General features: G+C 40.6%; 1 protein-coding gene across 1 annotated transcript in view; it reads right to left on the bottom strand.

The window, feature by feature from the left end:
• Positions 1–14471, bottom strand: part of LOC120542804 (leucine zipper putative tumor suppressor 2 homolog) — a 120032-nt gene extending 105561 nt beyond the window's left edge. The window contains exon 1 of the mRNA XM_039775476.1: positions 14359–14471. The gene's annotated coding sequence lies outside the window, so the exon portion shown is untranslated. The remainder of the gene's footprint in view (positions 1–14358) is intronic.
• Positions 14472–15450: the final 979 nt, after the last annotated feature.

The following is a 15450-nucleotide window of genomic DNA, read 5'->3' as shown; positions in this document are numbered from 1 at the left end:
CCAAAGAAATTCAGGAACAAATGAGCACAGAAGTAATTGAGATCTATCAGTCTGGTAAAGGTTATAAAGTCATTTCTAAAGCTTTGGGACTCCAGCGAACCACAGTGAGAGCCATTATCCACAAATGGCAAAAACATGGAACAGTGGTGAACCTTCCCAGGAGTGGCCAGCCGACCAAAATTACCCCAAGAGCACAGAGACCACTCATCCGAGAGGTCACAAAAGACCCCAGGACAACGTCTAAAGAACTGCAGGCCTCACTTGCCTCAATTAAGGTCAGTGTTCACGACTCCACCATTAGAAAGAGACTGGGCAAAAACGGCCTGCATGGCAGATTTCCAAGACACAAACCACTGTTAAGCAAAAGAACATTAGGCTCGTCTCAATTTTGCTAAGAAACATCTCAATGATTGCCAAGACTTTTGGGAAAATACCTTGTGGACTGATGAGACAAAAGTTGAACTTTTGGAAGGCAAATGCCCGCTACATCTGGCGTAAAAGGAACACAGCATTTCAGAAAAAGAACATCATACCAACAGTAAAATATGGTGGTGGTAGTGTGATGGTCTGGGGTTGTTTTGCTGCTTCAGGACCTGGAAGGCTTGCTGTGATAGATGGAACCATGAATTCTACTGTCTACCAAAAATCCTGAAGGAGAATGTCCGGCCATCTGTTCGTCAACTCAAGTTGAAGCGATCTTGGGTGCTGCAACAGGACAATGACCCAAAACACACCAGCAAATCCACCTCTGAATGGCTGAAGAAAAACAAAATGAAGACTTTGGAGTGGCCTAGTCAAAATCCTGACCTGAATCCAATTGAGATGCTATGGCATGACCTTAAAAAGGCGGTTCATGCTAGAAAACCCTCAAATAAAGCTGAATTACAACAATTCTGCAAAGATGAGTGGGCCAGAATTCCTCCAGAGCGCTGTAAAAGACTCATTGCAAGTTATCGCAAACGCTTGATTGCAGTTATTGCTGATAAGGGTGGCCCAACCAGTTATTAGGTTCAGGGGGCAATTACTTTTTCACACAGGGCCATGTAGGTTTGGATTTTTTTCTCCCTAAATAATAAAAACCATCATTTAAAAACTACATTTTGTGTTTATTTGTGTTATATTTGACTAATGGTTAAATGTGTTTGATGATCAGAAACATTTTGTGTGACAAACATGAAAAAGAATAAGAAATCAGGAAGGGGGCAAATAGTTTTTCACACCACTGTATATGTGTACGTAAGTAGAATTCAGTAAGCGTTGGGAACCCGTGTACCAGATTTCTTGAAGATGGGCCCATAGGTAACAAAGACCGTTGGAAAGTTCAATATGGCGGCCGACAGTGGTGTCATACCACCGAAATAAGTACGTACATCGTATAAAGTACGTACAAATTAACAGGCAGAGACCAAAAACAGGGAAGTCAACATCAAACTGAAATACCAAAAGTTAGATATGTTTGCCTAAAGTCAAAGTCAAAAATTCAAGTGAAGTTCTAATACTAATCATTAAAGGTTTCTGCCACAAATTCAAAAGTGTGGATGAGGAATGTAGTGTGCCACCATTTTGTACAGTTGTGGAGCACCAACATAATATTTCATATGATCAGCAATAGGCATAGTAAATGTAACCAATATGGCCACAGAGATGCAATTATGCACAAAATGCAAACATCTAGCATAAAAAAATGAATAAATAAATGTTTAAAATAAAAATCACAAGATCAAAATTAAAACAAAGTCACAAAATACACTATGTACAAAATTTCAATCTGCATCTTCCAAACCCTCAGAATCGTAACACCCACCCAGGTGTTATTTGTGGTTTTATATCAATGTGCTACAAAGAAGATTCCCCTTTCTATTAACTACATCATTTCACAACCATGTAGGGATGGTCTTCTTTGGATTGAACTTGCTGCATGGCTATAATAAACTGAAAACAACTTACAGTCATATGAAAAAGTTACGTGAAAAATAAAATGTTTCTGCTTTATAACATAAATGTTAACAAGATTTGATCTTCTATTATCTATTGACAAAGGTCATATAACAAACATTATGCCACATTTACATTTATGTGTTTAAATTACACAATGAACTACAATCACTGCAAATTTTGCTTGCAGAAAAAGTGTGTACATCACTACATTCATCACTAAACCAAGTTAGAATCACGTGCACCAGATTAGGTACAGATAATTAGAACAGCGTTAGAGATGATCTCAGAAGAGCCTGTCTTATTTAAACTTTAAGCATTCAGTTTAGTTTGATCTTTGTTGTTGAAGTAAATCTTAACACAATGCATAGATGAAAAAAGCTCCATGAGCCCTTGAAGGGATTTAAAAAGATCCCAAACAACCGAAAATCAACCATTCCACTGATTCTACAGATCATCCACAAGTGGTAAAGTTTTTAAACAGCTGCCAACTTGTCCAGACCAGACCACGCCAGCAAGTTCAGCCAAAGAACAGAATGCAAGATGCTGAAAGAAGTCTCCAAGAATTCACACAGGACCTGCAGGTAGCTCTTACTGCTGTTAATGTCAAAGTGCACGAGTCTGCCATTAGACAGAGGCTGCACAAATTAGATCTACATGGGAGGAAACCTTTGCTATCCAGAAAAAACACTGGGGCAAGACTAAAGTTTGCCCATGAACACCTAGACAAAGACCAGGGGCAGATTTATAAAACTCGTGTATGTACAAAAAGAGATCTGAAAAGTGCGTATGTAACTTTACACACAGAAGCTGGGATTTATAAACAAAAACTCAACTTGACAACTTGTGTATATACTGTATATATGGCAACCTTGACCCATCTGACACGTAACATTTTGGAAAATGGCAACACCCTTGTTCAACTAGAGAAATGCAGCCAAACCAGCTAAATTGCGGCTCACATGTATAATAATTCATTACCACCAAGCCATCATTATAATGTGTATTGATGTGACAAACATTTTAAACTTCAAAAGTGATCATTTTGAGGCACAAACTGTATTTCAGGCCCCTTTAAAGAGGACCAATTCTGCTGTTTTTTCATCCATTTATACCAGGTACTTCTTGTGATGTCTCAGTGAACTGGCTGACAGGTCAGGAATCTCAGCCAGACTTCATGCAATCCATCATGCCCACTGTGCCTGGAACCATACAACTGACTGACAAGGCGCTACATCTAGTTTTCGCATGGTGTAGGTGCACAAATTGTAAATAAAACATGTTTTTGCCAAAATAAAAAGACACTTGGCAGCAGGCTATAGAGCATTATGTTAAACTCATATGATAGCATCTAGTAAGAATTAAGCTGCTATTGTTAATCGTAAGCATTTACATTCCATTAACGTAGAAGTCATCTGTGATGCCAAGATGAGACAGATAAACAATGGGACTCGGTGGTTTGGATCAAGCCATGATTCATTTATTTTGAGGTGATATAGCTTTGGCATTTGTGATGGTGCTGTAAATGATGCCTGGCCTTTTGGTAAGGTAACTGTTTGAACCTTCAGTATTTCATATGGCCTGTGCTTTTCATTGAAACAGTAATCATGCCATTACATGTGTCAGATGATAGTAGGTACCTGCTAAGAGTCTGGTGCCTGACACCTTTCCCTAACCCACAGAACACATAGAAGTGCTCTAGCACACTCAGTTGTGGAGCACAGCACAGTCACATGATTGGGGGACAGTGGAAATAAAATTAGGGAAGCTCAGATGGTGCTTCTGCTTGAGAACTGTGTTTGGTACCTTTGCCACAGCCCATGAAGAGCTCGCCTTGCTTATCAGTTTCCACCTGTTTTTTCTGGAATTTCATGCATTCTAAAATTTTGGCTTCTGAGTTTTTACTCATTTTTAATCATTTTTTTAGACATGTCTTCTCCTCCTTCTGTGGCTCTCCCTAATCTCCACAACTATGTAGGTGTGCCTGGACAGCTGCAATTTACAGAGTAGTGTATTGTGCAGTGGTCCTCTGGCCTGCACTTGTCTGCTGGAGACCTGATGCTTGATTGCGTTGTGCACTCTGCCACTCCCGCTGTTGCAGACATCTAGTGAAAAGTCCCCAGACAAACTGCAGCACAAACATGCTTAGGGCATATAATAGAGGTGTGTGCAAACTGTTATAGGTTGACAAAGCAGCCAGTCAACTATATCAGCAGTCACTTCATACTGTATAATGTGGCACATTCATTCTTAGTTTGAGTGTTCCCCTGTCTTTGCTTTTAGAAGCTCCAGGCAGATTGAGATGGACATTGGATCAATCTGCATTGGATTTCCAGCTTTTTTAATTTGAACTTGGTGGCCAGGTAATGGTTTATTTCGGGTTCTCTGCATTCCTGTGTGGACTCTTCTCTAAGTACTCTGGTTTTTCTCCCACATTCCATAAGCATTAGGTGGCTTGGTGACTCTAAATTGATTATGTAGGATCAAGTGTGACCCGCCATGGACTTGGCACAAGCTACCCTACAACAGAATACACATGTTCAGAAAATGGAAGACATAAGGGTGAATCGGATTCACTAACACCTCACAATTTCATGAGCTTGAGCTTGAATGTCAGAAAGTCTAAATGGAGTCTGCACGTTTACCCAGTGTTCATGTGGGTTTTGTCCGGATAGTTCAGTGTTCCTCATACACATGCAGATTAGGGGGTGACAGGTAATGGTATACTGGCCCAGTGTAGCTAAGTGTATGAATATACCCTGCAGTGGTCTCTCACTTCCTTTCAGGGTCCTTTCCTGCTTTGTGCTTCATACTGCAAGGATAGGCTCCGGCTGCCTACAACCCTAAACTTGAATTAAGTGGGATCTTTTAACGTACTGGATATTTTGAAGTGTAGGAGTTATTCTTTTCATTTTGAGGAAGATTAAATGCTTGTGTTATTTAAGACAGACCTAAAATAAGTTCAAATGCTGAACCATGAATGATGGCAGGATTGTGTTTGCTGCTCCTAAAAATAGGAAATCCTCCTATCCATGGGTGTTTTAGTGTCAAAAACAAGAAAACTAACACTTCCAAGTCCATACGAATTAAATTACAGTAATTCCTCGCTATATTGCGCTTTGACTTTCACAGCTTCACTCTATCACGGATTTTATATGTAAGCATTTTTAAATGAAACAACTCAGATGCAGTTGAAGTGCAGACTTTCAGCTTTAATTCAGTGGGGTGAACAAAACAATTGCATAAAAATGTGAGGCAACTAAAGAATTTTATAACACAATTCCTTTATTTCAGGGGCTCAAAAGTAATTGAACAATTGACTCAAAGGCTATTTCATGGGTAGGTGTGGGTAAGTCCGTCATTATGTCATTATCAATTAAGCAGATAAAAAGCCTGGAGTTGATTTGAGGTGTGGTGCTTGCATGTGGAAGATTTTGCTGTGAACAGACAACATGCGGTCAAAGGAGCTCTCCATGCAGGTGAAAGAAGCCATCCTTAAGCTGCGAAAACAGAAAAAACCTATCTGAGAAAATGCTACAATATTACGAGTGGCAAAATCTACAGTTTGGTACATCCTGAGAAAGAAAGCAAGCACTGGTGAACTCAGCAATGCAAAAAGACCTGGACGTCCACGGAAGACAACAGTGGTGGATGATCACAGAATCATTTCCATGAAGAGAAACCCCTTCACAACAGCCAACCAAGTGAACAACACTCTCCGGGTGGTAGGCATATCGATATCCAAGTCTACCATAAAGAGAAGACTGCATGAAAGTAAATACAGAGGGTGCACTGCAAGGTGCAAGCCACTCATAAGCCCCAAGAATAGAAAGGCTAGATTGGACTTTGCTAAAGAACATCTAAAAATGCCAGCACAGTTCTGGAGAAACATTCTTTGGACAGATGAAACCAAGATCAACCTCTAGTAGAATGGTGGCAAGTAAAAAGTATGGAGAAGGCGTGGAACAGCTCATTATCCAAAGCATAGCACATTATCTGTAAAACACGGTGGAGGCAGTGTGATGGCTTGAGCGTGCATGGCTGCCAGTGGCACTGGGACACTAGTGTTTATTGATGATGTGACACAGGACAGAAGCAGCCAAATTAATTCTGAGGTGTTCAGAGACATACTGTCTGCTCAAATCCAGCTAAATGCAGTCAAATTGATTGGGCGGCGTCTCATGATACAGATGGACAATGACCCAAAACATACAGCCAAAGCAACCCAGGAGATTATTAAAGCAAAGAAGTGGAAAATTCTTGAATGGCCAAGTCAGTCATCTGATCTTAACCCAACTGAGCATGCATTTCACTTGTTGAAGACTAAACTTCAGACAGAAAGGCCCACAAACAAACAGAAACTGAAAGCCGCTGCAGTAACGGCCTGGCAGAGCATTAAAAGGAGGAAACCCAGCATCTGGTGATGTCCATGAGTTCAAGACTTCAGGCTGTCACTGCCAGCAAAGGGTTTTCAACCAAGTATTAGAAATGAACATTTTATTTCCAGTTATTTAATTTGTCCAATTACTTTTGAGCCCCTGAAATGAAGGGATTGTGTTAAAAAATGCTTTAGTTGCCTCACATTTTTATGTAATCTTTTTGTTCAACCCATTGAATTAAAGCTGCACTTCAACTACATCCGAGTTGTATTGTTTAAAATTCATTGTGGTAATGTACAGAAACAAAATTAGAAAAAATTTGTTTCTGTCCAAATATTTATGGACCTAGATTTATAACGCAGATTTTTCACTGCTTTGCGGGTTTCTGCGGACAATGGGTCTTTTTACTTCTGGCACATGCTTACTCAGTTGGTTTGCCCAGTTGATTTCATACAAGGGATGCTATTGGCGGATGGCTGAGAAGCTAACTAATCAAAACACGCAGTTAAGTTCCTGTGTGCAGATTGGTTCATCGGCGGAGCACCGAATTCGATTCCGCTGCGTTAACCAGGAAATCTCATCTCGCTCATTCAGCATTGTGTTTCGCTGTGTAAATAGTTAACTTTTGTGCTCTTTTGTGTTTGTCTTTGTGCATAGTCAAGCCCTTCATTATGGCTCCAAAACGATCTGCTCCTGCTACTGCTTCAGGGGCCATGCCTAAGCACCAACGGAAGATGCTAATGATTGCCGAAAAGGTAAAAGTTTTGGATATGTTGAAGGAAAGGAACAGCTACATCGCTGCAGGACGCCATTATGGCATAAATGAGTCCACGATTCTTTTTATTTAAAAAGGAGGGAAAGAATATAAGATCTACAGCCGCATGGAATCTGCTTTAGGGATTTGGATTGAAGACTGCCGGAAGAAGAACAGCAGCGGTGTTACACACTTGCCTGAAGAGACTCCTTTAGAAGGGCTGTAATGCTCTCCTTTGTTGTGCAGTAAAACTAAACTCATCATTATCGGACAAGTCGTCATGTCATTGTTGGTGAGTAACCATAATTAATTTTCTACATACAGTGCTTAGTACATGTACACACGTGGACAAAATTGTTGGTACCCTTCAGTCAATGAAAGAAAAACTCAAAATGGTCACAGAAATAACTTTAATCTGACAAAAGTAATAACAAATAAAAATTCTATGAAATTTAACCAATGTAAGTCAGACATTGATTTTCAACCATGCTTCAACAGAATTATTTAAAAAAATAAACTCATGAAACAGGCCTGGACAAAAATGATGGTACCCCTAGAAAAGACTGAAAATAATGTGACCAAAGGGACATGTTAATCCAAGGTGTGTCCACTAATTAGCATCACAGGTGTCTACAATCTTGTAATCAGTCAGTGGACCTATATATAGGGCTCCAGGTAGTCACTGTGTTGTTTGGTGACATGGTGTGTACCACACTCAACATGGACCAGAGGAAGCGAAGGAAAGAGTTGTCTCAGGAGATTAGAAAGAAAATTATAGACAAGCATGTCAAAGGTAAAGGCTATAAGACCATCTCGAAGCAGCTTGATGTTCCTGTGACTACAGTTGCACATATTATTCAGAAATTTAAGATCCATGAGACTGTAGCCAACCTCCCTGGACGTGGCCGCAGGAGGAAAATTGATGACAAATCAAAGAGACGGATAATACGAATGGTAACAAAAGAGCCCAGAAAAACTTCTAAAGAGATCCAAGGTGAACTTCAAGCTCAAGGAACATCAGTGTCAGATCGCACCATCCGCGTTGTTTGAGCCAAAGTGGACTTCATGGGAGACGACCAAGGAGGACACCATTGTTGAAAACAAATCATAAAAAAGCCAGACTGGAATTTGCCAAACTACATGTGGACAAGCCACAAAGATTCTGGGAGAATGTCCTATGGACAGATGAGACAAAAATTGAACTTTTTGCCAAGGCACATCAGCTCTATGTTCACAGACGGAAAAATGAAGCATATCAAGAAAAGAACACTGTCCCTTCTGTGAAACATGGAGGAGGCTCTGTTATGTTCTGGGGCTGCTTTGCTGCATCTGGCACAGGGTGTCTTGAATCTGTGCAGGGTACAATGAAATCTCAAGACTATCAAGGGATTCTAGAGAGAAATGTGCTGGCCAGTGTCAGAAAGCTTGGTCTCAGTCGCAGGTCATGGGTCTTGCAACAGGACAATGACCCAAAACACACAGCTAAAAACACCCAAGAATGGCTAAGAGGAAAACATTGGACTATTCTAAAGTGGCCTTCTATGAGCCCTGACCTCAATCCTATTGAGCATCTTTGGAAAGAGCTGAAACATGCCGTCTGGAAAAGGCACCCTTCAAACCTGAGACAACTGGAGCAGTTTGCTCATGAGGAGTGGGCCAAAATACCTGCTGAGAAGTGCAGAAGTCTCATTGACAGTTACAGGAATCGTTTGATTGCAGTGATTGCCTCAAAAGGTTGTGCAACAAAATATTAAGTTAGGGGTACCATCATTTTTGTCCAGGCCTGTTTCATGAGTTTATTTTTTAAATAATTCTGTTGAAGCATGGTTGAAAATCAATGTCTGACTTTCATTGGTTAAATTTCATAGAATTTTTATTTATTATTACTTTTGTCAGATTAAAGTTATTTCTGTGACCATTTTGAGTTTTTCTTTCATTGACTGAAGGGTACCAACAATTTTGTCCACGTGTGTATGTACGTTTAGTGTCACTGTACAAACATTTACTGTATACAATTTTTCTTGCATTGTACGTATTTATTGCTGGTGGCTGGTCTATCATAATGGCTGTAACATACGTGATATCGGAGACACTCGATATCTTTAAAATAATATTTAGGTTTTACTGTATATAAACAGTATGTTTACACACATAATTTCAACGAATCTTACCTAATATCTAAGAGAATACAAAAGGTTTATGCTGTATAACTGTGCAGGAAATGTTTATACGAGTGTGGGAGAGTTTATAAGGGCTTAAAATATATAAAAATAACCATACAAACATATGGTTTTTACTTTGCGGATTTTCACCTTTCGCGGGGGGGTTCTGGAATGCAACCCCTGCGATCGAGGAGGGATTACTGTATTGTAATAGCAGAGGACCAACACCCAGAATTAACACCAACGAGTGAAAAATGCAGCAGAAATGTTACCTTTATGAACACAAAATAATCTGCAGGGTGGGATGGGCAATGACAAAGAATAAATGAACAGCAAAACAACAAACCCACAGCTCTCTACATAAATGGCTGTCAAACGAGGTGGCCCATCCACTTGCCCACTGCTCCAGTGCTGCTCTCCTAACCTCCCACCTCTGAAACCCCTGAGCCCTCTCTGTGCCGCTAGCTGAGGCCTCACCACCAGCTACTCTTCAAGGGGAGGCTCAAATGGCTAGAAGGTGGCTTGTTATTTTTTTAAATATTTTCATTAGGTTTAACAACTTAAGTGTAATGTTTCTCATTATGAAAACCGCTATTTAAAATAATTATGAACTGACTGACACACAGTGTACAAGCCTCTAAGAAAGTATGTACAGTACAGCTATTTTAAAACTTGTTCTAAAATTGTAATATTTGACATTTTCTGAACCAGCCACAGGATTAACTGGGAGCTGGGGGGCTACGTTAGCAGCACTAGACATAATCTCGGAAAACAGAGGGATGTAGTACACAATCCAGAAACAGTCTGCCTTAATCAAACTGGTTTCTTATAGCAGCACACTCCCTGGTGTTAGAACATACCATTAATGGATAAGAATAACAAATCTGAACATAACTTGAATGTTGTTAAGAAATGTACACCTTAAACGTATGAGGACCTAATTAAAACACTCACATGACCAGCAGCAGGCTGGGATCTTGAAACTGCTCCTCTGCAATCCAATAATGAACATCAAAGAGCTGCATGGCCCATCCTCCACATCTCCTGCAGAGTGACTGAGAATGGAAGTCGCTCTGATTGACGGCGATTATAACTTTAAGTAACTTCACAATGATTGCTACTCAATGTTCCAGAAGTTAACAGAAAAGTTTTACAAGGAAAAAAAGTAACTTAATTCACCAAAACTTTCACTTTAACATTCACTTGGCCATCAAGACTATAAACGATGTCAGTTTTGTCTGTCTTAACACAACCATACACCGTTTAAAAAAGGATTACCTTCAGCCCACAATGCTTAAGACACCCCCTCTTACCAATGGGATGCAGGCCAGAGACCCTCGGACCTAAAGCACAGGACAATGCTTTGCACTAAGATTCAGAGATAAAACCCTCCCAGGTCCCACTGGAGCACCTCACCACTGGCAGAATCTCATGAATCCTGTCAACGCCAGTGTTTTATGCATAGCCATCATTATTTTCTGCGTGATTAGCACAGTGTTTTTCTGTCTTTGTTCACATGTAGACATATCCGAGAAATTCCCATAAGTTTCCTAGGCACTGACTTGAGTAAAATGCTAGAATTCTTCATTCTGACTTTGCTCAGATATTTTGCAGCTCATTTCTGGGACAGCTTGCATGTGTGAATGGGACCACCATATGCAACTGAATGAGTCAGTTCACATCCCAGTGCTCCCCTGACACAGACACAGCACCTCAGAACGACACACACTGCAAAGAACTGCTGCTAAGTGCTTGCTTCATGTATCACTGATAATGCAAATATACCACATTCCCACAACTCAACACTCAACACTTTTTTATGCTTAATAACAGCATATTATTTCAAAGTACTCTTCTGAAGTACACTTCTCCTTAAAAGATGAGTATAGTAGACACAAGGTAAAAATACAATTGAGCTGAAATACAACACAAAACAACACTAAATATTATAGAAAACATCATTCAATGTATACAAAAAAAAAACACATGCACCCATCTATTCACTAATTAACCCACTTATTTATATCATCGTCACAGGCACATAAGTGACTACTAAAAAACACAACACATCCTAAAATTTATTTATTCCAATTCAGGGTCATGAAGGGTAACACTCGGCACAAGCTGCAACCAACCCCAATATATAAAACTATGGGATGTGGGAGGAAAACCCACACAAACATGGGGAAAACATTCAAATGTCACACAGACGGCAAACGGGCAAGAATTTGAACCCTGGAATGTGGACTGCGAGACACTAGAAACCATTTGCATGTCGTATTTTATGCATATTGTACTGTGTGTGTGTATATATGTTCTGACACATTTGGGTTCTTGGTCACCTCCCTGACTATGGCTCTTCTCCACCGATCGCTCAGTTTAGATGGCCGGCCTGTTCTAGGAAGAGTCCTGGTGGTTTCGAACTTCTTCCTCTTACGGATGATGGAGGCCACTGTGCTCATTGGGACCTTCAAAGCAACAGAAATTTTTCTGTAACCTTCCCCAGATTTGTGCCTCGAGACAATCCTGTCTAGGAGGTCTACAGACAATTCCTTTGATTTCATGCTTGGTTTGTGCTCTGACATGAACTGTCGACTGTGGGACCTTATATAGACAGGTGTGTGCCTTTCCAAATCATGTCCAATCAACTCAATTTACCACAGGTGGACTCCAATTAAACTGCAGAAACATCTCAAGGATGATCAGGGGAAACAGGATGCACCTGAGCTCAATTTTGAGCTTCATGGCAAAGGCTGTGAATACTTATGTACATGTGCTATTTCAATTTTTTTATTTTTAATAAATTTGCAAAAACCCCCAAGTAAACTTTTTTCACGTTGTCATTATGGGGTGTTGTGTGTAGAATTCTGAGGAAAAAATGAATTTAATCCATTTTGGAATATATATATATATATATATATATATATATATATATATATATATATATATATATATATACACAGTATATATATACACATTTAAATATGTTTAAATATATCAAGACAACACTGTAACTGGTGCCATTTATTTGAACTTGCTGCAGGAATCCGTCATGCCACCCATTCAAGAGGAGTTTGGGGACAAGGACCAGTTTAACTTCTAGCAGGATGGAGCACCTCCACACTACCATCATGATCTGAGTGCCTTTCTTGATGAAAATCTGCCAAACAAATGGATTGGGTAAAGAGGGAGTCCTCATGTTCACCAGACCTCATGGCACTGGACTAATTTTTAAATAGGGTCATGTCAAAGATATGATTTATCTCACAGAACCGCAACAAATGATAAATTGAAATTAAAGGAACACTTTGAAAACACATCAGTTCTCAATGGGAAAAATAATCCTGCTGGATATCTATACTGATATGGACTGGGTAATGTGTTAGGAATGAAAGGATGCCACATCGTTTAATGGAAATGAAAATGATCAACCTACAGAGCCCTGAATTCAAAGACGCCCAAAAATCAGAGTGAAAAAATTATGTGGCAGGCTAGTCCATTTTGCAGAAACTTCATTGCAGCTTCTCACAATCATACTCAGTAGTTTTCATGCATGCCTGACAACTTCGGGGAATGCTCCTAATGAGACGACAGATGGTGTCCTGGGGGAATCTCCTCTCAGATCTGGACCAGGTCATCATTGAGCTCCTGAACAGTCTGAGGTGCAACCTGGCAGCATTGGATGGACCGAATCATAATATCCTAGAGGTGTTCTATTGGATTTAGGTCAGGTGAGTGTGGGGTCCAGTCAATGGTATCAATTCCTTCATCCTCCAGTAACTGCCTGCATATTCTTGCCACATGAGACTGGGCATTGTTGTGCATCAGGAGGAACCAAGGGCCCACTTCACCAGCATAGGGTCTGACAATGGGTCCAAGGATTTCATCCCGATACCTAATGGCAGTCAAGGTGCCGTTGTGTAGCCTGTAGACCCACCACCAAACCGGTCATGTTGAATGATGTTACAGGCAGCATATCATTCTCCATGGCTTCTCCAGACCCTTTCACATATGCTCAGGGTTAACCTGCTCTCATCTGTGAAAAGCACAGGGCACTAGTGGTGGACCTGCCAATTCTGGTATTCCACGGCAAATGCCAATCGAGCTCCACGGTGCTGGCCAGTGAGCACAGGGCCCACTAGTGGGTGTCGGGCCATCAGGTCACCCTCATGAAGTCTGTTTCTGGTTGTTTGGTCAGAGACATTCACACCAGTGGCCTGCTGGAGGTCATTTTGTAGGGCTCTGGCAGTGCTCATCCTGTTCCTCCTTGACCAAAGGAGCAGATACCGGTCCTGCTGATGGGCTAAGGACCTTCTATGACCCTGTCCAGCTCTCCTAGAGTAACTGCCTGTCTCCTGGAATCTCCTCCATGCCCTTGAGACTGATTTGGGAGACACAGCCATTCTGGAGAAGTACCTGCACAACCTCTGTAGGGTCCAGGTATCTCATGGTACCAGTAGTGACACTGACCGTAGCCTAGTGGCAAAACAGTCAGAAAAGATGAGGAGGGAAAAATGTCAGTGGCCTCCACCTGTTAAACCATTCCTGCTTTGGGGTCTTCTCATTGTTGCCCCTCTAGTGCACCTGCTGTTAATTTTCATTAACGCTAAAGCACCTGACACTGATTAACAACCCCCTCTGCTACATAACTGACCAGATCAATACCCCAGAAATTTTACTGACTTAATGCTATACTCTGATTAAAAAGTGTTCCTTCAATTTTTTGAGCAGTACTGATACAATATCTATATAACATACATACATACACACACACACACACACAGAGACCTATCTATGAAGCATGGAGAAGCCCATGGGTACTTTACTTTTTACTCCCACATCCTCAAGTGGGGTACTTTGACTGCTAATTCCAAACTGGCCTTTTATGAGCGAGTGTGCCCAGCATTGGACTGACACCCTGTCCATGACAATTTCCTGCCTTACTCCAAGTGCTCCCTCAAAAGGCTCCGTAGATCCCAAGTTGCCTTAAGCAGTACTGAAAATGTTATGTCTTATATTATGATATACTGTATAGTAATAATAGCTTGTGTATTTTTATAAGATATTTTTTATCCGTCTATCCCTTCATTTTGACCTTGCTTAATTCGATTATTAAAAATATTCTTACCTTCTACTGAGGCTGGACTGTCAACCTCCAGCAATTTATAGGAGAAGACAGAGCAAGTAAGCATCTCATTCCTAGATGGCCTGACTGGTGCTTTGAATTCCTGGAGAAGAATGAAAAACCTGCAATAAATGAAACAAGAAGAAAAAGGTCCATTATTGGACATAACAATCCTTTTCCAGTTTAAAAAGCCACATGTAAACTGAAAGATACGGAAGCGTATTAGGGCCACGGAGAAGAAAAAAAAATATGGACACAATGAAGAAAAAAAAAATGTTGAGAAAAAAGTCAGCATGTTGACTTTATTCTCATAGTTTATTTTGTCATTAAAGTAGAACGTCGTAAACTTCATCTTAAAATCAATTTTTAAATTACTAGATTTTCTCAAACCCCGTCATAAGTAATGTAGCACATAAAATGCTTTGTGTTAAGTGTTCCCTGACCCATGTTAATCGGTACGTGCTTCTTAAATTGACTTCCTCTTGCAAGAAGAGAAGGCACAAGCGGTGATCACCACACAGAATATATCAATTTCATGATATTTAGAAAGGAGGACAGGAGAGGTTAGGTTAAGAGTATGCTCTGATACAGAGTATTGCTACACCCACCACATGACAAACCAATTTAGGATCCCAGATTAAGAACCGAGTGCAGCCATGCGATGGGGGACACCTTAGCACCACATTAGTTCAGATGGAATGGAACCAATGTGAGGTTTTTATGGTGGTTGTAGTGCCAGTTCTGCCACCAACCCCCAGGTTTTCCCTGCTGCTTGACATGCAGGGCTGGATGCAGATTAACGTCATACCCAGGACAGAACATTCAGAATGCTAAGATAAATACTTGATGAAATTTTCATGATGAAATACATTAAAGCATGTATTAAACATGTGGTGGCACAGTGGCATGGAGTTGCACTGCTGCCTTGCAGCAAGGGGGGCCTCGGGTGTACAATCAGTGTAGAGGACCTTTATAGCAGGTGTGACGAAGCTCCAAAAAGCTGGATGTATGAATGGGTATCACAGTGGGTTTGGTATGCTTGACAGAGACAGCACTCCTGCAGTAAAGAAAGCCAACTCAGAAGAACATCCATTG

The sequence above is a fragment of the Polypterus senegalus genome, chromosome 1, assembly GCF_016835505.1.
Source record: "Polypterus senegalus isolate Bchr_013 chromosome 1, ASM1683550v1, whole genome shotgun sequence".
NCBI lineage: Eukaryota > Metazoa > Chordata > Cladistia > Polypteriformes > Polypteridae > Polypterus > Polypterus senegalus.
This window is presented reverse-complemented; position numbering and strand designations above follow the sequence as displayed.